The 23,283-nt window shown below is 43.3% G+C and overlaps 1 protein-coding gene across 20 annotated transcripts in view; it reads left to right on the forward strand.

Moving 5' to 3' along the window:
- Positions 1-23,283, forward strand: part of ZMIZ1 (zinc finger MIZ-type containing 1) — a 377,100-nt gene that overhangs the window by 277,659 nt on the left and 76,158 nt on the right. For 2 of the 20 annotated variants that reach the window (XM_083738288.1, XM_083738289.1), the window contains exon 1: positions 6,227-6,339. The exons of 15 other annotated variants lie outside the window; for them this stretch is intronic. The gene's annotated coding sequence lies outside the window, so the exon portion shown is untranslated. Of the gene's footprint in view, positions 1-5,647; positions 5,794-6,226; positions 6,340-6,394; positions 6,520-23,283 lie in introns of those variants that run through there. 3 more of the 20 variants (XM_083738287.1, XM_083738290.1, XM_083738292.1) reach the window with 3 other exon arrangements.

Raw genomic sequence — 23,283 nt, forward strand, 5'->3', positions numbered from 1 at the left:
AAGTATGATTTAATCCATTTAACTACAGTGCCTGGTGCCTGTGACAACTGTGACTCAAATGTCATCACAGAAAGTGATATTTCAAGTGGCATGGTGGGATTAGAAACCTGCTGAAGATTTGTCAAAGGAAAAGTAAGTACATAATTTCTAGATAAGTGATTTGTCTACTGTGAACTGCTTCAACTAAAAGAGAGAGAAAAACAGAAGGAGAGTTGGGGAGGGAGGGACTGGGAAGCAGTTTTTAAAATGAAGCGTCCCTGAACTTTTGCACTTGACCATGGATATAACTTCATAGGAAGTTGGGGGGCGGGGGAGAGATTTTAAAATCTAAAGTGGAAATTGTATGTATTGGGTATAAATTTATTAAAAACATACTTTGCTGGTGGAAATGAATGGGATGCAAGAGCAGGGGCTTGAGTAGAAGTCCTGGTGGATCATGCGTTTAATTTTTCTCCTTAGAAGTCTCAGCTCAGTTTGACTTTTGACATAGGATATTGTCCAATCTTGGAAGGGTATGTGTGTTTTTGTAAAGAGACTGGTAAGTGTGAGGCAGGAATGAGTATTCAGCTCTGTGGTTTCTGCATCTGAATTAATGGATTCCCAAACTGTATGCTAAGTCAAAGTAGTGTGCTATATGAAGGGGTGAAGCTACGCCTTGAAAAACTCTAGCCGCCATGCATCCAGTGGTCTCTGCCCTTCAGAGCACAGGAGTCTCATTTCAATATTGACTGAGAAATTGGTAGAGGTGATATTGCAAGGGAGAGAGTTAGGATGTACTGAATCGCACGAGGCATTTTATGCTGTAATTGAAAGGTGCAGGGGACTCCCAAACACGTCCTCATTGCCCATGGTATGAAAAATATAGGGAAATGCTTCTTTATTCCATCAACCCATTTAGTTGCATAGCTCCGTGGGTGAGGCCCAGGCCTTAAGCGAATTGCAGTCTTGTGCCTTCTGGATTGCATAGATAAATCTTGATTGTACAATGCCACCTGAATAAATGTTGATAAGGGAGAGAAGCGCTATGAGGCAGTTGGAGTCATTTCAAAGGCTTAGTGAAAGTACCATTTAAAAATGAGTAAAGTAAGATAAACCACAGAGCCTAGGGAGCTCCCATTGTTCGGTCTCAGCTCCTGCCAACCTAGCAGTTCGAAAGCATGCAGTGCAAGTAGATAAATAGGTACCACTCCGGCGGGAAGGTAAATGGTGTTTCCGTGCGCTGCTCTGGTTCGCCAGAAGCGGTTTAGTCATGCTGGCCACATGACCCAGAAGCTGTACGCCGGCTCCCTCGGCCAATAAAGGGAGATAAGCACCGCAACCCCAGAGTCGTCCGTGACTAGACCTAATGGTCAGGGGTCCCTTTACCCTTTACCTTTAAGATAACACTCCTGAGTCATCCACTGGCTAAGCTAACCAAGGCGTACTCAAGACACTCTGTGCTTAGAGGCTGACCAGATGGCAACCTCTCACCCCCAATTCGATACAGAACCCAACCAGATTGACAGTTGAGTCTCTTAACATTGGGGGAACTGATGGGATAGTGTCTTCCACTGCAGCTGAGGACAGCATCTGCTGCTTCAGGCAGCTCTATCACTCTGCCTAGTGGTAGCACCAGCTCTTCTTCCGAAAGAGCACCTATGTGTGGATAAAGCTGCCACTTGCGCATGCAGACCCAGCAGCATTATGATGGTTACCTGACTCCACTGACCAGTTGCGTGAGTCCTTTGAGGCAGATGGGATTGTGGGATTCTCTTCTGCATCTGGGACTGTTACTTGTTGCACCCAGTTGTAGTTGCCCATGGGTAGAGCAGTTCTTCCTAATGATGCTGTGGCTTAGACTCTGGTGAGTGCACCTCCCTCATGTGCTTACTATCCAAACCCAGCACCTAGATGGGGAAAGCTTAGTCATACTTACATTAAGATTCAATCCTAATGTATGTTGGACCCAAACCTGTCACAATGAGTAGAACCATTTAGGAGCAGCCCTGTAAACGCCTGTGTGATTAGTGCTGTCATGACTCCATTTATCAACTGCAGAAAGATCTAACAATCAGTAGGGCTCTGTATATAAGCCCCTGAAACATATGCTTATCCACAGACCTGGCTAAGGCTCAACTCCTAATTTTAGACTTCAGTCTTGGAGGGCCACCCCACACACCCATTTTCTCACTTCCTCCCGCATACACTCTTGAGCAACTCTGCTGTCTACATAATTATAGTTTTTAAAAGAGCATGAGTTCTGTTTTAATAAAAAAAGAGTGACATTCCAAATACCCCGCTATAATGTCATACTGTGGGTTTTATTTTATTTTATTTTTTAAATTGAGAACAACAATTTCTGTGATGTACAGCAGATGCTTGCAAAGGAACGCTGGTCCTTTCTATTGTAACAATTTCCAGATGAGTAGGTGTGTTAGCTGGAGAAACATGGAATAAAACTAAAGGGTCTTGTGGCACTTTAAAGACTAACACATTTTATTATGCTATGATCTTTCATGGACTAGAGCCCACTTCACCAAAATGAAGTGGGTTACAGTTCACAATAACTCACACCATAATAAAATTGGTTAGTCTTTAAGGTGCCATGAGATTCTTTCTTTGCTTTTTTAGTCTGAGAGAAAAAAAGGCAAAACACATTCTTGGCAATTTTCTGTTCTTCTAATTGAAATCGGCAAGATAGCCCAGGCAAGCACATCTGTGGTGAGGCTGATAGATTTTTTGAAGGTTGCGCTTGGATAGGAAGTGGGTTTTTTACCACAGGATGCTGTGTCAAGGAAAGACTGGTTCTTGGTTGGCCACAACTTAAACTGCCACTTTTCCCTCCAAGAAGGGGAAAGCTCTCATTGGCTTCCTGTTTATGTACTTTGTAATCGTTCACTCCATACAGAAAACATCTTTTAACTTGGAAAATCTCTTGAAATGAAAGCCAAGTAGTTGTTCTTTAAAAGGTCGGGGATTCAATTCCCATTTTGAAATTTAAACCTTGTATAAGGAATTCATTAAAACTATTATTGAAAGTCTTGTTAAAGGGTATGGTATGTGGCGTTGTAAATAATTTGTACAGTTGGAGCAATGTTAAAATATCCAAAATTTGTTCTCTCAAAAAAAATTCAGTATATTCCTATCTTGATCCTGAAAGCAGCTGCTATAAGAGGAATATAGTACTCTTGCTAAAGTGCTCAAAGTGTTTCTTATAAATGATCTCAGTAACCTTTGCTACAGCCCTGCATTGTAGGCCAACTTTATCCTCATATTAGTAATCTGGGTGTTGAGGGTTAGTCTGGATGTGGCTGCTATTCAGAGTGTAAATTATGGCTGGGATTTTTTCCCCCTGTTGAAAGTCACATTATCTTGGAAGTAACATGTCAAGGGAAGAAGTTCCAGGACAACCAGCAGTGGGGCAGAAGTGGCCTCCCTTTCAGCTGGAGTGTTGACCCTCCCCAATACCTTTGTGCTAAACCTTGAAACTCCTGGAAATTTGGCTCAGCTTTAATCTGAACTGGGGATTGGATTGACAAATACAGTGGTACCTCAGGTTAAGAACTTAATTCGTTCCGGAGGTCCGTTCTTAACCTGAAACTGTTCTTAACCTGAAGCACCACTTTAGCTAATGGGGCCTCCCGCTGCTGCCGCACCACCGGAGCCCGATTTCTGTTCTCATCCTAAAGCAAAGTTCTTAACCCGAGGTACTATTTCTGGGTTAGCGGAGTCTGTAACCTGAAGCGTATGTAACCCGAGGTACCACTGTAGGCAGATTGTACCTTTTTACAATCAAGCTTTCATAGTTTTACGAGGGGGGGGGGCAAGATTTCAGCTGCCTAGGGGGCTCCACAGGGTATATATATCTGGCACTGGGATTTCCTAGCCCATAAATTATTCTCTTAAATACTATCCCTTAGTGGGGCAGTGAAATTGGTTTGGGACTCCTTTACCTCCATTATGATTCTTCACCTTCCTCACTTGTTCAGAACATCAGAACCCTGATTCTTTATTCTCCCTTTGCTATGATCTTGAGTATCTGGGTGAGACATCTACAAGCTCAGGATCATGTGCCATTGTAAGAAACATCAGATTCTGATCTTAGGCATCCCTTCCTAGATATCAGATTTGTTTATACTGTAGTAATTGCACTGACATGCCTTGTATTGGGTCCTGATCTACTGCTTGGAGGATTAAACAACACATCACAGCTCCACATATCCCAGATTTAGTAAATTAATTACTTTCATTCTGCGGTGGGGGGGGGGGGGAGAGATCTGAGTTCTGTGACCTGTATAAAATATACTGAGTAAATTTGGATAGTTCTGATAGTCATGGGAAGGGACAAGGAGCTGTGGTTCAACCACTTGAAATTCTACACAGTCACGTCTCCTGAGATTCCTTCAAAGTTTGTTTACATATTATCAAGTATATTTTTGAGCCATAAGAGCTAGAAAACTGCTTTTTAAAAAGCTGAGATTCCAGAATCTAAATTCTGTGCCCTATTCTGCACCACAGAATTGTGGAGTTGGAAGGGACCCCATGGGTCATCTAGCCCAACCCCTGCAAATGCAGGAATCCTGCCCACAGCCATCCCTGGTTAGCAGACAGACCCATTGACCCATTGCATCCTTTGGGGTTCTTTGCCCTGTGATCTTACAGAATTATAGCATACACACAACTCTCCTTGAAGTATCCTAAATGTTCTGCTGCCCTTTGACTGCTTCCCATTTTATAATCTGCTGCCACAAGAATGGTCCCACAAGTCACTTCTGGATCTGGGGAATGGGTTGAGGCAAATAATGTGGAACGGATGACAACTAGGTCAAAGAAAGCCATAATTACTGTAAATTTGGCTGAGCAGTAAAAGTGTCTATTCCCATTCTAATTGTGTGTGTTGCTCCTTTCCTGACTTAAGCTTCCAGACGTGTGTGAACGAGGGCCAAATAATTAGACTGCAGTTGCTTCTCACATGTAGTTTGTGCTGAGCTTTGAGCACATAAAGGTTTGCATAAATACTGGATGTTCCCCAGAGAGTAACCTGCTGGATGTGAGGAAGACAGCCAAATTAAAGCTCGGCTCCAAATCCATCCACCTCAACCTTCTTTTCAGGTGTACTAGCTGACGAAATGGCAACAACCCTCTTTGTTTTGTTCTTTCAAACAGTGATTCATGCCAGAATTACGCCAATATGAATTTCGTATTCTGGTACAGGTGGCGTGTGTCCACTTCCTCCCCTTCCTTTTTGTGGGCTGATTGCCTTCATGCAGGAAGCCACCAACGTCGCTGCTGTCTCCTAAAAAGCAGAACATTCCTCCTCTGGACGCTTAATTAGCTTGACTAGTTTGATGGATTTAGTCAACAGTATTTCTAAATAGGGGATGCGGGGAGACCCTGTCCACCAGCTCTTTCCCAAACAGAAGCCCTTTTTTTGACCAGGCGCCCTTAATGGCTTGCTAGACACACTCAAACAAGTGTTGCTTCTGATTAATTGATCGAGGGGGGTAATTTTAGCCTTTTGGCGGCGTTCCAGAGAGCAACCCTTTGTCCTAATATTCCTAGCACCACCCCTCCTTGCAAGTTTGAAATGTGAGATGCCTGGATTCCCCCCCACCCCACCCCACTCCCTCTCCCGTTCTCTTTCTCTCTCCCTTCTGGCAAAGTGGCTGTGTCTGCTTGTGTGTATCTCTGTGTGAGTGTGTGAGTGTGCGTGCGTGCGCACGTAGGTGATAGATGGGTATAATGGGAGAGCAAAGGGATGGACCACTAGAGACAGCAAAAGGAAACCATCAATACCAGTAACATGCAGTTGAGGTGAGAATTTTCCTAGTGTTTGATTCCCCTCCTCCTCTCCTTTATTTCTCTCCCCCTCCTCATCTCTTTCCAGTCCTTTCAAGCGGTGTTGGGGAGGGGGAGAGAGAGAAGGGTGTTTTTCTTTTTTCTTAATGGAGCCTCCTTTCATATTTGCAAGCGCTGCACACAGACACCCGCCCGCCCACCCTCTCCCAGCAATGTCATGCGGACGCCACTGCGTGCCCCCTCGCTTGTTTCAGGTCTGTCCGCGTAGATGTGTGAAGTTCTAAAGCTGAACCTGATTCTCCCTTTATTGTCTCTGGAGGGTTGTCGCTGGCAGCACAAATAGCCTGTTGGCAAGTACGGCATGAGCCCATTAGCAAGGCTCCATCTGTGATTGGTTTTGCCTGGAAACCGGGAGACAAGCGATGAATAATTGATGTGTGTTGTGCAGGAGCTGGACAGGCAAAGAAAAAGAGCGAGAGCGCAGGATGCCCTCGGAGAGGGGGGAGAGAGAGAGCAGACTCGAAAAATAGCTACTGGCTGCCTTGCGCTGCTGAGATTAAGGTAGCCCTGGCTTTCTTTGTTCTGCAACTACATGCTTTCTTTCTGCCTAGAAGTGTTTTCAGATAGATGTGGCCTTCCCCCCCACCCCACCCTCCTTGAAACAGAAGAGAGGGAGAAACACCTCCCCCCTCGAGGTTGGGGAGTGGAGGACGCCAGTTTCGACTGAAATAGAACTTGTGGGTAAGTTGGCATCTGCGGGGGGGGGTGCATGTGTGTTGTGTGTGAGTGTGGGCTCACTCCAGCTTCTCTGACGAGGTGTGTGTGTGCAAGAGAGAGCGAGCATGTCTCTGGGTGCGTGCTTGCGCGTGCGTGAGGCAGAGAGAGAGAGAGTGAGAGAGAGAGCATTGTGGGTAGAAGTGTGTTGTCAGATGGCAAAGGCAGCACAAGGGGATGAAAGACAGGACTCCACTTGCAAACCAGGGCATGTTTTAAATACAGCTTCTGTTCAGATTGCATTCCCATTTTTCGTGAAACGGTCTATCTGGGCTTTAGGGTGTGAGTGCGGTTGGGATATGTGTGTGTGGTTTGCGGTTGTTGGTTTCTCCCCCCATTAGTGTGGTTTTTTGTCTGAGGATGATTTTATTTTAAGGGGAGAAATCCTGCCCTGTGCAGCCAGGTATTTGCCAAGATGTTGATACTTTAATTTATTTAGCTAGTAACCATGGTGAACAGAGTGCATGCAAGGCTACAGTGGCCTTTCTCTTCAACCTCAGCATGTCTGCGCTGCCCAAAATTACTAGATTACTAAATCCCAAGCAGCTGGGATATTAGGCAGCACCGTTGTGCTTCAACTCTTTCAAGATCATTGCCATCATTTTGAAAATTAATTGCTTTGTATCAGGCTTTTGGCAAACCTGCCTCCGTGAACAATCTTTCAAGGATGCTTCTTAGTTTCAGCTGGGAAGGTATCTAAAAGTTGAGTGTAGTTTGTATTGTTGACATTTAATGAATATATTTAAAGGCTATTAAGCAAGCCTAAAATCTGCAGTCACTGGAAGAACCGAGATACTAGAATTCCACATGCTTGTTCCAAGGGACATGTTTTGTTTTAGTTTTGAGTATTGAATGAATGGGGGGGGGAGTGTGATTGCTCACAACTGGCTAGAGAAATCAGTCCTTAATAGGACCCGAAATCTAGCACTGCAGAGTTTCAGTTTTAGCTTAGCAAGCAGCAAAATAAGGGCTGCAGCATGTTAAGGAAAGCTGTGCCAATGTTTTGGTTTGTGCACCTGAGTGACGTCACTGTTTAACTGAGATGGAGTTTCAGCACTGGCAGCCTCCATCAATTTGCTGAGTGAAGTAGGTGTGCTTTGCAATAAACAGCTTGATTGGCGGGTTTTTGTGGCAGAATAGAGCATTGTTTTTTTCCTATTGCTTGGGGCCTGATTCTTAGAAGGGGTGGGATTCATTCCAGCGTTCTCGTGCAGGTCATGCAATTAGCAGCAACTGATGCATTGCTGAACTAAGGCCAGTTGGGGCCTGATCCAAAAACTCTTGCCTTTTAATGGCCGTTAGCAAAGTCTTGTCATCCCAGAGTGGCTTTAACTGAACTTTCGATGTAATAAATTAAGGGGAGCTATCATAGTCTTAACAGGTGTCAGGCTGAAGAATCATACAAATGTGGTGTTTACTGAGTACAAGAAATGTTTTGCAAAATAGTGTGAGGGGAAAACGGTCTTTTAAAAGATCTTAATCAGTTATCAAGGTACGATTAAGACCTTTGTTGTCTCCCCCACCCCCTGGAAGGAGGGAGGTTCTCCCCACTAAACATGCCCTTTTTTGTGATGGAATGAGAGTCAGGTTGAGGATACAGGGGCCAAGTAGACCTCCTTGGCTTCAGGCTCTGATATCAGTCTCACTACTACATTCAGGGTCATGAAGTATCAACACACACACATACACATGCCAGCAATATAATACAATTACTGTATTCGGGAAGGTTTTGTTTTATTTTGATTGCTACCATTTCAGCCTTCCTCTGTAGCATGTACTGGGCTTATTGTCTGAAAGCACCTGCGTTCCTTAAATTTTGTCAGCACTTCCTTCAGGAGGCATCCTTGTTTATGCCACAGATGAGGCAGAGCAAGTTGTAAAAGGGATTTTTGTTTAGCGTAGGTGTGGAAGGCTTTGCTGCAAGGGGAAAGGGTTGGACTGGACATCCTTTAGGTCTGTGGGAGCCCTGTGAGGCAAAGCTTTGAAACTTTGTGTACATCACAGCAAAAGGTCTATTGATATGATGGATGGGGCATGGGTATGTGAAGGCAGGAAGCTTTCAGGTGCAGTGCATCTGTATGAACTCTGCTTACAAAAGTACATCGAACCTCTCTCTCACACATACAGTCATACCTCGGGTTGAAGTAGCTTCAGGATGAATATTTTCGGGTTGTGCTCCACGCCGACCCGGAAGTAACGGAGTGCGTTACTTCTGGGTTTTGCCACATGCGCAGACGCTCAAAATGACGTCATGTGCATGTGCGGAAGCAGCGAAACACGGCACGCAGTCAACGTGTTACGTTCGCTTCAGGATGCGAGCAGGGCTCCAGAATGGATCCCATTCACACCCAGAGGTACCATTGTGCAAATTTGCGTGCATTGGCCCTCCCCTTTGAAGGCTGGGTGGCTCAGTGTCTATGGTATACAATGGTACCTCTGGATGTGAACAGGATCCGTTCTGGAGCCCCGTTCGCATCCTGAAGCGAATGTAATACATGTGCAAATTTGCCCTTGCCAGAAACGTGCTTCACAAAAGTACATTGATTTACTTTTCCCCATAGGAATGAATCTTAGGCAATTGCTCATTTAGTAGGATGCAAAGATCACCTGCTCTTGCCCTGATGATCCCAGCTATTGAGAACCATTGTTAATCCTCATGCATAGCCTCACCCTGGGAACTTCCTGAAAGTGTGAGCTAGCCATCCACATGTTTTTGCTCTATTGCATTTTTTAAAAAATGATGACTATATTTACATATATTCATTTTCCCATTCAGATCTGATCATTATTTCAGTTTATCATATTATAGTTCATCTTAGGCTCCTCAGAGCTGTTTTACTTTATACATTTTTGAAATAAAATGTATGACAGCTCACAGAATTGTTCAGACATCGATTGCCAGGGAGAAATCGTAACCTTGGTAAGAGTCCTGGGTGCACGCATGCCCCTTACTAAACATGAGGAGAGAGTAATATCTGATCCAGGCTGTAGTACATTCAGTATATCATTTTCTTGATGGTACGACCAAAAAATTCCCTCACTCTTTACTGGGATGAACTGGGGGACGGGATGAAGCTGTGATCAAATAAATGTGGTACAGTCTGGATTAGATTTTATGCTATTTCTGCAGTGGGGAGGCAGCAGGAGCCATCATAGGATTTACTCCCCCCCCCCAGTAAGAAACCAATGAAAGGCTCACCTTAATTCACTTTCACATGGTGCAGCTTTCCCCCCCAAATGTTCCCACATAGCAAGGTCAGTAATAATCATGTCCTAGAAAACAATGGCATTTGACGGGGGTGTGCTTCATGTATCAAAATGACAGATATTTCAGCTTCTCTTAAGCACTTTTTATTAGAATTGTAGTGTTGGAAGGAATCCTGAGGATCATCTAGCCCAACTCCCTGCAATGCAGGAATATTCAGATGTCGCATATGGGGACCAAACTTGTAATCTTGACTGTGTCAGCACCATGCTCAAACAGTTCTGAAGCTAGGAGCATGGCCTGAGAAAGGAAAAGTTTTTCCAGGTAGCCGACAAGCAGCAGATTTGGGCATCTGCAAAAATCTATTATCTCTTCTTCAAACTAAGGACTAGACCAGCAGTGGTTGCTTGGATGCCTTCCTGCTCCCTCATGCTCTACTTTTATATTTGAAGTAAAATAGATATTACAAGAACACCATGAGTCTTGACTACTCTCTCATCACGGGGGAGACATCCGTGCCTCTTCCCAAGCCTCTCTGCTTCTTAGCCTCCCTCCACTGCTGCTTTAAAGCCTCTCTGCCACAGACTCTCCCTGCTACCTTTTCACCTCATCCTCCTAGTCTTCTTCCCCTTCTGACTACTCACCATAGTCCCACCACCACTCCCTGGACTCTGAGCCTTCTTCCTTTGGGGGTTCAGCAGCTGGTTCCTCCCACCATTCCTTCTGCATCCAACCAGTCCCTGACACCTACAGGCAGCCCTTAAATGTTGCAGCCAGGGACATGAATTGCAATTCGCATTACTGCATTAGAATGAATCACTGTAGGTCAAGCCAAGAATACCATCACCATTTTGATTTTTTTACTGAAAAGTTATATTATCTCTAAACACACACACACACACGGTTAAATGTTGAACCTTCATAAAACTATCTCTCTTTTGCTTCCTTTTACCTCAAAGGCTAATGCTATTTCACACATTCCACAATAGCAAACTCATTTTTCCCCTTACTGTATTGTCACTTTGACAGGGAGATACTGTCAGTCACAGTTACCTGTGATTGTGACTTGTTACCTTGATTGTGACTTCCTGCAGGAATATTTCCCATACTGGGACAGCTGTCCAACATAATGCTGTTGTTCCATATTCTATAGGAGCATATCCTTGTAAACATTTTCACCCCACTGGAATTTTAAAATTTGATTCCCCCCCCCCCAAAAAAAAAATTATAGCAGCAAGCATTTTACCTTTGCACTTCTCCTGCACTTTAGCAGTTCTTTAGAGTACCACAGAGAGCAATTTAAGGATTTTCCCAGCTCTTCCAACAGGAGACCTGCAAAAGAGCTTAAAAACTCAAAGGTAACCATCAGTCAGTTTTCAGAGTCCTTCAGAGGCTACTGAGAATGTAACACTTGTGTCTTAAGATACTTACATGTGTCTTTATCCATGCAAATATGCATATTTTACAGAACTCTGTGAAAACCACCTAGCTGAGACGCATCTTCCATGGGAAAAGTGGTGCATTGCACTATCCTCCTATATAAAGTTTACACACAATTTTTAGATCTTATAAAATAAACAATGGAAATTCCTGACGGCCAGTGCCCCTCCCAGGAAAGTCAGGGACAGCCACACATTTCAACTATCACAGTTTTTTTTGGTGTACACCTAAATGTGTAATGCCTAAGAAGGTGGAGCATGAATGCAGCAAATGTATGTCTTCAGACTTTTACGTACCTCGGAGAGCTCAGATGGCCCATGGCTCCCTATCAGGTGTGCACTCAGTGGTAAACACGGATATGTTGCAATGTGCCCCTTGGAAAAATATGAATCCCGTGGAGAGAGGGGCAGATTCAATGATAGTTCTGACAATAAACCATCCAGTAAGGAGAAGTGTGTGGATTTTGAGCCCCATCTGCTTTACAGACCACCTTCCTCCTAAAGGAGTGTAGGAGAAAAGGAAGAGTGATTGTTTCATCTGCGCCACCCTGTAGCCATGGTCTACGGGGCCTTTAGCTGAAGTTCTCCCTCTTCCTTAGCAAACTCCATGGATAGTTTTTATATCCAACACCTTCCCCCCTTCCTCCTCCATCCATTGCTAGGAGATCCCTGTGTCCTCCTTTCCTTAGTCGACGCAGCACAGCTGGTTTCCAGTTGCTGCATAGTAAGTTACCGTAGAGGATTATTTGTGCACAATTGTGTAGAAAATCCCAGTTAAGGTGACTAAAGCAATGATGTAGGCAAAACACTGTTGGGGATAAGATGTTGTGTAGCTAGGAGAATGGCCACTAGAGATGTCATTTGTCCAATATCTCTTGCTGCAGTAGAAAAATTGATTTCTTAGAGAAACAGATTAGAAATTAATCCATTTATTTGGATTCCAGGGACCACCTAAATAATGCTTGGTGGCTGTGAAATCCCGGTTATCCATGTGGCCCAAAGTGGGGGTGTCTGCCTGCAGGATGATCACCGACACCTGGCCTCATGATCCTTGGACTGTGTTTCTCTTCCTCACCTCTAAACATAATAGTTCCATAGGTCACCCTGGAAAGGGCTTGAACAAGCCAATAGAGACCTGCCAAGACAGATAAATGTCTGAAGAAAGCTGGCCCGGTATCCAAAGTGTTGGAATTAGCTGAACAAGCCCCTGAGCCAGGAAATTCACATAACCTTAAGAGTTGGTTGGGCTCTCATGAAACGAAAGCGTTCTGCAATGATAAGAGGCACACAAACGTGCCATAAAATAACACAGTGATTACTGTTAAGTTGCGGCGAGGAGAGCACATCATTCATCATCCATATGAAAGCAGCCAGCTGGTCTGGCACACACCTAGGCTCTTTTGAGGACTAAATCCACTACTCTGTCTTTTCATAGTCTTAATTAAGGATGCAAGTTTGCCTTTTTGAATCAGGCTAAAGCCCATCTAACCCAACATTCTCTTTCCAACAGCAGCCAGGCAGATGCTGCATGAATCTTGTAAGCAGGGCCTGGTGGTCGCGTTCTTCCCCAACAGCTGGTGCTCAAGGCTGAATCGAACTTTATAGTGTCAGCTCAGGGCAAGAAGCTGCTTTGTTCTAATGAGGTCTCCCTGTGCATGATTATAGGAAGGTGTCTTGCACTTTTACTCTCCTACTGCCAATGTTGGTTTAGTTCTTCAACTGCATGCGAGGATCTCCACCTGTGGAACAGATGGTTGGTGCTTAAAGCAGAAGAGGTTTTTTTTAAAAAAAAAAACTTTGAGAAGCACTAATTAAAGTTAATAGGCCTCTTTCATATAGTTGACATCATAATATTGTGGTACTTTTGGTTTAGAAATTGGCTCCATGAGATCATAGGGCAATATGGAGCATTAGTGAAAATCCCACATGTATAATATCATTTGGCATAGCTTGCTGCTGAAGCTCAAAGTAAATGTGATTAGAGGCCAGTTATCTCGTCACTTTCCTTCCACTGCCTTAGCTTACACCTGTTAAATAGGTTGACAGAGAGGTGCCTCTTTCCAGACTAAAGGCAAGTTTGCACTCTTTGGACATATGTGAGGACATCATGTGCATATATCTGCTACCGAAAGATGCATGTACAGTGTGACACTTTTTGTGAGGCAGACACGCGTATTTTGGCTCTGATCATGGATTCCCCAGGTACTGAGCTTTCACTTTAAAAAGAGAGAGCCAACTTTTAGCATTCGTAAAACCTGAGATATGTTACAGAAGGTACAGTGGCTGTTCTTATTTTTGTGTGTGAGAAATTAGTCTTCTCTACTCTTTCCGTCTTACTTTGCCTCCTTCCAAAAAAATATGGCAGGTGCCCATATTTCTGCAAACCTCTTTAACAGAGATGGCTTGAGAAAAATCCTAGATGGCACCTCTCCTGGTGGTAAAATTATAATGAATAATTGACCATTTGCTGTACTTCTGAGATTTTTCCTGCTGCCAGAAATGTCTTTCAAAGGGTCATTACCTGGATTTGCCACTGAGAGTACACTCAAATGGAAACTGTAACCCAGAATAGTAAAGTGTCACATTTAGACTTTACGTATTTTAGGTTTACACACAAAATATCATATGTGTAAACCTATGCAGCATGGCAAATTATGTTTGACTCTGAGGAGAATATAAAAAGCAGTTTGTGATATGGAACAAGTCCTAACACCAGGAATGGTGCTAATGTCCTTAGTGACGTCAGGTGCTTCCTAATTCATCAGTTGAAATTTGGGTTCTTCTCTTTTAAGTTGTGTTTCAGTAATACTGTTGTGCTTTCTGTTATCTGGCAGCTTAAGAAATTTCAATCTGTCTTCATAGCAGGGCATATCACCAGGACTTCCAGGAAGAGACTGCAATGATTTACTTATTCATGCAAACTCCACTGGTTTATGGAGTCTTGATATTGCTTGATCTGTCAGCAGAATTTGATTCTATTGATCATGGAACACTATTTGACTGCCTGGAGCACCCTGTCAGTCTCCAAGGCCCTGTTAATGGAGTTCACTTCTGATATTTTCCTGCTACCTCATTTTGCTGCTGTCAATAGTTCTATCTCTGATCCTTTCACTATACAAGATGATATGCTAGGATTGAGGGGTGGGCGGGCAGGAGAGATAACTTGAAGCCCTAGAGGAAATATCCAAACCACAATCTGAGGTTTATGACAAACTCCATATGTATCCCGACCCACACATCTGTAGGAAGACGGTAATTTGCTCTTATCAGTAGATATTTGCTCTTAAGTGTTGGACAGCCTTTCAATTCTGAAGTCTAATAAAACAGGAATGCTTGAGACTCTTCATTCCTTATTGCCAGGAGCAAGGAAAGGAAGGCAGAGAAGGGCTGGCCTCTCCTGTATTTCAGACCACGTTTCATTACTCTTTAAGAGCATATATATTTCTGGTCAACTAACACATTCTGAACTCTGAGGCCCAGTCCAGATGTTTGGGTCTGCAACAATATCATTTGTATAGTGGAAGCTGAGACAAAGTATGAGAACATTGCATTCCTTGAACCATGCACACAACCTCTTGTGCAATCCAGTCAATTGCATGCATACATATATGTGTGATTTACCACATCTTTGTGATAATTTCACCGCTTTTGGGTAAGAATATGATCACACCTATCATGCAAATATACTTGCCCAGCTTGCTGCTATGGGCTCAGTTTTGAATAACGTAGATGTGTATTATAGGCATGCCTGCCAAAGGCACAAATCCCTTTGCTTGAAAAGGAGGAGTGATTGTTTTGATCAGCATTGAGAATATTGCTGTAGTAATTTTGAAGGATAAAAATTATCTTAAATACACTGCAGTTTAGTCTTGAATATATCCAAGAAGGAACCTTTGAAACTTTGAAATCTCCCCTGAAATTTGAAATGGTGCCTCTACTTCTGACTTTTCCTTTACACAACTTCTTTCTGCATTTCACCCCCCCCCCCAAAAAAAAATCCTCTTTCAGGAATAAACAAACCCAAAGGTTATCTTTGGAGAAATGTCCAAACTATGCCGTCAAGCGTCTGACCATGTATGGAAATTTGCTGTTTCTATTTTAATCTGTTCTTTAGATGATGCTCAGTTGTGTTTAGACTGAACTCTTGAAAAATTAATAGTCTGCTGATTGGCCTGGTAACATAGGGTACAATGCAGCCAGTGTTAAGCACTGTCTCCTGTAGGAATCAGTGGGACTGAATGAGTTTTACCTTTGCCTGGATCGCAATTGAGGGCATTCACAGGCCATCTAATCACTTCCATTGTCAACATGGTGACACATTTTTCATACAGAAAGGTGAAGAATAGGACTCACTATGTGTCACCTGCAGTGCAATAAAGCATGGGTAAATTGCTCCATGCCACACAATTATTTGGGTTATCAGGAGAAGCAAGTAGCTTTGACTGAAATGTGTATATTTAAGTAGAGGGCTTCTTCGCAAATTGCATTTTATATATTGTAAGGATGAACAGCCTATAGGGACAAATTGGCTGCATCACTGAGACAACTGGGTCCAGACATATGTATTATAAATACATTCACTCAGCTGTCTGGATCCTTTGTGACTCTCTGTTGAGTGTATTTCAGTGGCCTTGCCCCACTGCCCTATTCAAAGAAACCCATATATTCTAGTAACAGATGTTAAAAGCTTTCAGTGACTTGAAATGAAGATAAAAGGTTACACCATCTGAAAATCTTGATAAAAATGTCTACAGGCTATTGTGTTGCGGGTTTAAATTACGTGAAAATAAGGAATTGCTTTGGTGAATAAAGATTGGGTAGTGAAAGAAAGTTTACTTTCTGTATATTATGCTGCTTTATCATATAAAATTACTGAAGATTAGGGATGCCATTTCAGATTCTGTCAGAGAGGTTAAAGGTAAAGGGTAAAGGGACCCCTGACCATTAGGTCCAGTCGCAGACGACTCTGGAGTTGCGGTGCTCATCTCGCTTTATTGGCTGAGAGAGCCGGTGTTTGTTCGCAGACAGCTTCCGGGTCATGTGGCCAGCATATGACTAAGCCGCTTCTGGCGAACCAGAGCAGCGCACGGAAACGCCGTTTACCTTCCCGCCGGAGCGGTACCTATTTATCTACTTGCACTTTGATGTGCTTTTGAACTGCTAGGTTGGCAGGAGCAGGGACTGAGCAACGGGAGCTCACCTTGTCACGGGGATTCGAACCGCCGACCTTCTGATCGGTAACCCTAGGCTCTGTGGTTTAACCCACAGCACCACCTGCGTCCCTGTTGGAGAGGCTACTTGCCTATAATAGATTAGTTGGCCAGAGCATGGTGCTGATAACCCCAAGGTTGCAGGTTTGATTCCCTTATGGGGCAGCTGCATATTCCTGCATTGCAGGGGGTTGGACTAGATGATCCTCAGGGTCCCTCCCAACTTTAAAAATTCAGTGATTCAAGGTTCTTCAGCAAGGTTTAAAGGCCCAGTTTTGACTGTATTTCAAGCTAAATTGTCTTCTCTTCTCTGTCCCCTCCACTCAGTAAGTGCTAAAGCTTTTGCCATGTACATTTTCTTCATAGAAAATGCATAAGCCCGCAATGCACTTCCCTGGATCATACCCAGTCATGTAAAGCTTGTAGCAAATATGCACTGTCAGGGCTCATTGCCTTCTTACCTTTGCTCTGCATTTCTGGGCACAGGTCTGGGCTGTCCAGGTCTGTTTCCGAGCAGGGGTGGTTGTTGTGTTTTTTTTTGCCGCTGTGATTTCCCTTGGAAAACCTGGTTTTTAGCTCTGAATCAGAGCAAACAGCAATTAGGTTTTCTGCAGATTGCCATTTGCTCTGATTCAGCAGTAAAACACAGATTTTCCTGGGGAAAGCGGGGGGGGGGGGGATACTCAGAAAGCGCAGAGCCCCACGTAAGTGTGGATGACCACTCAATAACACCTCTGCATTGCAGTCAATAGCTGTAGCAACTACTGCAGGAAATAATAATAATAATAATAATAATAATAATAATAATAATAATATAATTACAGTAATAATAACATATTAAATTTAAAAAATGCAATCTTTTTATTCCCACGTGTTTAATGGCAAGATAGCGCAATATCAGTCATGGCTTGTAACTTTTAATTTCCTGGGACAGCACAGTGTTTCTGATTATTGGCAGCTGTCCGTTGGCGCTCTTTGCCACTCTCCTTGCTATCTGCAGACTTATTGCCTACAAATGGTTTGGTGATCACATTGTCCATTCAAAGCTATATCTGTTTTTAGACATGGTTGTTATGCACTCCAGATGAGGCAGTAGATTAGACCAGTGTTTAAGGGCGAATGACATCTAGTTTGTGATGCAAAAGACAGAAAATACTGGAAGGGAACAAATGAGTTGTTTGCTTGCGCAGTATAGTACGGTAGTGGATTCAACTGAGCTGCGGAGTTTACATGAGCCACTGCTACTACTTAGCAGTAGGGGCTAATAGCAGGCTGGGCACCAGGATGTGTCCATCAGGATGTGATCTAAGTGCATTTTATTAACAGACTGCCTTGAAATGAACTTTAAATACAACAGAATTAGCTGCTTTCCATTCTGATTGGCAGAAGAAACACACGACACATGCCAAACAGAACCAAGGAAACAAAGAAAACAAGAGTGGCAGCTTCGTATTGCTTGACTCCCTGCAACTTTATCAGTGAAAACATCGTCAGTCCTGCTTCCAGCTACGGGCTTGCAGATGTCAAAAACCTGAGCACCTTTTGGAAAGGATGCGAGAATTTTTCATCAATTCAGTGGATAATTAATAAAACAAGAGAGGACTAGTTGGAAGGGGAAGTAGTCACAGCAAGGCACTCTGCCCTCTTTGTCCTAATGAAAGTACATTAGGGGAAATGGGCAGGAGTAAATGTTCTTTTTCATGAAGGCCAATTTAAAAGTCTATATCTGATCCCAGGCAAGGATTCTTGCAGCGGAGTCAGCCTATCAGTTGCACGTACAGCAGCTCAGCAGGCTGGCTGTTCATCCAAGAGTGGTATTTTAGGAACCTCCTGAAATGCATTGCTTGGGCAACTCGTTCTTCAATTGCTGCTTTGCACAGGCCTCCTATAGATACTAATAGCCACTTTCAGACTCCAGCAGAAGGTGTTTATTATGGGCTCTGTGAAGTTGCTCACTGAACATCAGGACCAGCAGGGGGAAGGAGGTTGCATGGATTTGTGAGGCTAGTGCAGAAGAGAATTGACAGAAAAGGGGACAACTTTGTAGGGAGCCCCCTTGAAAGAGAGTCCCAGAAAATACAGTCCACCTGGATTCATTCCACAAAAACGGTTACTGTCCTTCCTATTATCCCAGCCCCATTTGTTTGTGGGGTTTTTCCTGTGTATTTATAGGTTTCCCAATAACTTTGTTTTCATATCCTCCTCTTTTCTTCCCCCATATTCTCTTCCTCTTCCTCCTTGCCCGCATGCCTGCGACTTTGATTCCCAAGGCCTACTTTGGCAAAAAGCAACGATTATGAGCTTGCTGCTGCTGCTGCCTTGTCATGTCAAACCCCAAACTTAATCCCATGCTCAACAGCTCCAGCAGATGTCTCTCCTTGTTTTGTCCTCTCCAAATCTACTTTCCCTCCTTGGATTCTCTCAAATCCTCCTGTATTTTTCAAGTCTTCCCATTGCGCCCGCTGGCCTTTTGTAAGGGCTAGGATAAAAAGATCTATGCAGTCATGTGAGCAGGGGATTTTGGTGCGTATGATCACAATGCCCTAGGTTTTGACCTACAATTTTGATATATTTCTCTGGGTCTCCAGGGGAAGGTGTGAAAATATAGGGACAGCACCAGGAGGGTAGCCTTTTTTGTTACTTGGCTTGAAATATTTTGCTGTTTGCTTAGCCCCATCCCTACGTCCAACAAGCTCTCTCCCCCCCCCCCCCCGACAAGCCTGGTGAGATCCTTTGTCCCCATCTGTTTCCTCTGAAAGCCACCCCTATCTCAGAATGCAGTCATTCTTTTGCTTCAAGCTCTGTTCCTGAATCTCAAGGTCTGAACCTTAGGGGGTCTCGTGCCAAGCCAATGAGTGACAGTGGACCTCCTGCTTTATTAGAGGACCTCAGAGTAGAGTAGTAAAGTTTCTAGTAATTTAATTAATAACTAAGGGAAGGTAACAATTATGATTATATTGTAATGGGCTTGTGGACATAAAGGTCTGCATGAGTAGGGTCATCTGCTTGTTCTGTCTACCATCTCCTCTTCCTCCAGCTTGAGATGAGAGTACGCTGCAGAAGAAGTGTGATTCCACCCACCCATCCACTTGCACAGAGGACCTGATAAGGCTGCATGGTTTCCTTTCTTGCATCCCCTTTCACTGCAAAATGAAAAGGATCTGGATCACTGCCCTCTCCTTTCACTGCATTTCAAGGAGGAGGAGGAGAGACGGTGGTGGTTTTTTCCTTTGCACATAGGCAGTGCAGCATCCTCTCTCAGATGCCCACAGAATGTGAAAGAATATTCTCCACCACCTCTACTCCTTTGTAACAAAAAGTGGATTTTGCAGCTCTTTTTTTACCCCACCTCTAGAAAGTGGGGGGCAAAGCATAATGATGATGGGCAGGCATAAAAACAGGTGAACTTGCGACCAAATCGCAGACATTTCAGAGCACAGAATATGACTTTCATTGCTAATGTATCTGATCTTTTGATTTTGCTGTTATTTTTATTTTTTAAGTTTGTTTAAAATGTTTTAAGCTGCAGTTCATCATTGTACAATTTGTTAAAAAAAACTGTCCCCAAGTGCTCTTATCGCATTCAGTTGGAAAATGGCACTTTAAATGAGAAACCGCTCCCCCTTGCTAAATGACGTGTAATTTAATATGTGAGGCAGAGCTAACAAAGTGATTTATTTGCAGTCTGTTCATCAAGCTTTTGACACAATCTATAGCATGCCCATTCTTTTGGTTTGGGCTGACTGACAAATTAACAAACTTGCTTGTGCACTGCCACCATTAAGCATATTAATTTGGTCTTTTAAACTAATTTGTTTTGAGTGAGGTAAATTAATATTACATTGCCATTCATCAGTAAGAGGGGGGGGCATAAAAAATTTCCCTGCCATATTTCAGTTTTGGAGGGAAATAATTGTTGTATCAATATGGATTTCAGGTCACCCTTCATTAAACTTTCAGCTGTGTTTTGCTGCACTATATAGAGCCAATCTGATAAAGCGTAGCCTTTCCCAACCTCCAGGGAATTTTTGGATTACAGCTCCCATATGCCCTAGTCAAAATGCCCAATGGTCAGGAACAGGAACAGCATGCTGGGTGAATCCCAAGGTATGTAGAAGTGCTAAAACTTTTTGGGGTGAGGGGAGCTGGCAAAAAAAAAAAAAAACACCAAATATGGCTCAATGAGCAATGAACATGCCCTGCAGCCTTTTAATGTCGGTTGTGGTTGGTTGGTTGGAAGGGGTAATATAATGCAAACTGTTACCTGAATGGGGTAACTGTGCCCCTGAAGGAACAGGTGCACAGCCTGGGAGTCATTCTGGACTCACAGCTGTCCATGGAGGCGCAGGTCAATTCTGTATCCAGGGCAGCTGTCTACCAGCTCCATCTGGTCCGCAGGCTGAGATTCTACCTGTCCGCGGACTGTCTCGCCAGAGTGGTGCATGCTCTAGTTATCTCCCGCTTGGACTACTGCAATGCGCTCTATGTGGGGCTACCTTTGAAGGTGACCTGGAAACTACAACTAATCCAGAATGCAGCAGCTAGACCTGTGACTGGGAGCGGCCCCCGAGACCATATAACACAGGTCCTGAAACACCTACATTGGCTCCCAGTATGTTTCCGAGCACAATTCAAAGTGTTGGTTTTGACCTTTAAAGCCCTAAACGGCCTTGGTCCAATATACCCGAAAGAGCGTCTCCACCCCCATCGTTCTCCCCGGACACTGAGGTCCAGCACCGAGGACCTTCTGGCTGTTTCCTCACTGCGAGAAGCAAAGCTACAGGGAACCAGGTAGAGGGCCTGCTCGGTGGCGGCACCCGCCCTGTGGAACGCCATCCCACCAGATATCAAAGAGATAAACAACTACCTGACATTTAGAAGACATCTGAAGGCAGTTCTGTTTAGGGAAGTTTTTAATGTGTAACATTTTAATGTAATTTTAATCCTTATTGGAAGCTGCCAAGAAATGCTGGGGAAACCCAGCCAGATGGGCATGGTACAAATAAATTATTATTATTATTATTATTATTATTATTATTATTGGAAGATTGTAGGGATGGCTGACTGGAACCCTAAACAGGAGCACTCTAGACTACTGGGGAAAGCTCTGCCAGACAGTACAGTGAGGATGCAATGGAGGCAGCAAAGCATGCCTTGTTTGTTGCCTTCAGTGCCATGGAGTAGGCCAAAAGTGTCCAGAGTCAATGCTTGAGATTGCTTCTTTGCCGTTGAGTCTAATTTTATATTATACACTAACACCAGTGGCTCAGGAGCATCAGGTATCACAGGTCTGTTTACGTGTTTGGCTTTAGTATAATTCAAAGTTACTTTTTAATCTTCTTTTTCTGAAACAAGATTTTGCAATTGTTTTGATTTAGACCACGGAACACTTTGTAATTATAGTGCACACATCCTATTCCTCTTGGTATGCTTTATTATTGACTCAGTAAATCATATAACTGTATCCTATATTTCTTTATTGGCAATTGTGACAACTAATCATTTTTCCCCCTTTCTTTTAAAAAAGCTAATTTTTCTTTGGCGCCTGTAAAATATTTTGGAGAGCCACTGAGAACTACATTTAACTGGAACCATTTCAACGTAGTACATTCCAGCTACATTTAAGATTGTGCCCAAACTATTATCTTACCAGATTTTCCCTCCCGTCCTCCAAACCCATCTACTGCCTGCCCCCTGCTATTTGTATTACAAGACTGGGAACTTCTAGTGTAGATGTAAAAGGTGCCTAGGGTTCTAGCAGTGTGCCAATATATGCTGTAAATCCAGATGGAAAAGCCAGTGAAATCAAGAGTGCAGGACGATAAATCGGAATGTTGCTTTCTCCTGTCTTGAATAGCCTTGTGTTTGCTGGTTTAATGCTTGCTCTTGGCATCGCGCAGCTTGAAATGTTTTACAGGCTTGCATCTATTTAACCTTTAATGCTTTTTGTCAACATGTATCATGGCCTCCCGACCTGCAGTTAGTACAGCATGCCCTTGCAGGCTGCCAGTTGCAGCAATGGAATTAGAATTTTAAAATAATCAGACCTGTCAATGGAACGTATAATCTCTATATAAGTTCATTTAGTGATTTCATACCCATGTGTGAATATATTACCTACCTGTGTGCATCTGAAGAAGTGTGCATGCACACGAAAGCTCATACCAAGAACTGACTTAGTTGGTCTTTAAGGTGCTACTGGAAGGAATTTTTTTTGTTTTGACTATGGCAGACCAACACGGCTACCTATCTGTAACATATTACCTACCTTGTTACAACAGATACCTCTTACAAAAAGCTTGCAGGAATATCTATGGAAGAGTTGTGCCTCCTCTCATTTTGGATTTGCAGATCCAGCTGCTTCTACATCTGCATTCATGAGAAAATATTTTGTAAGAAGGCATTTCATGCACCCAGCTCCTATACACATATAAACCTGCAACTACATATACAGTATTTTGTAATTCTGCGTAAATACAGCGATGTAAAACTGGTGCTAGTCACACAAGTCAGTATCCTGGATATCACACTATGTTGTGTTTTTTTCTTCAAGAAGTTAAAGGTTTATAGACCTTTATACTGTCAGGATAGGCTTTAAAGTGTTGAGACAATTCTTTTTGAAATTCCAGCAGTCAGAAGGCGGGGATTTAGTGTGTGGCATAGCTGACTGCTGCCCTTCATCCATTCATTTATCATTTATTTGATACGACAAACTTGTGTAGGTTGTAGAATTTTTCTTTTTGTGATGCGGAATATGAATAACCCTGGTGCAGTTTTGTTTAATTAGTTTAACTAGTGTATTTATGAATCGCTTTCTACACAATTGATTCAAGGCAAAGTAAAATCAGAACAGTTTTTAAAAGCCCCAAAACTGATA

This window comes from Podarcis gaigeae, assembly GCF_964106915.1.
Source record: "Podarcis gaigeae genome assembly, chromosome: 5".
NCBI classification, from domain to species: domain Eukaryota; kingdom Metazoa; phylum Chordata; class Lepidosauria; order Squamata; family Lacertidae; genus Podarcis; species Podarcis gaigeae.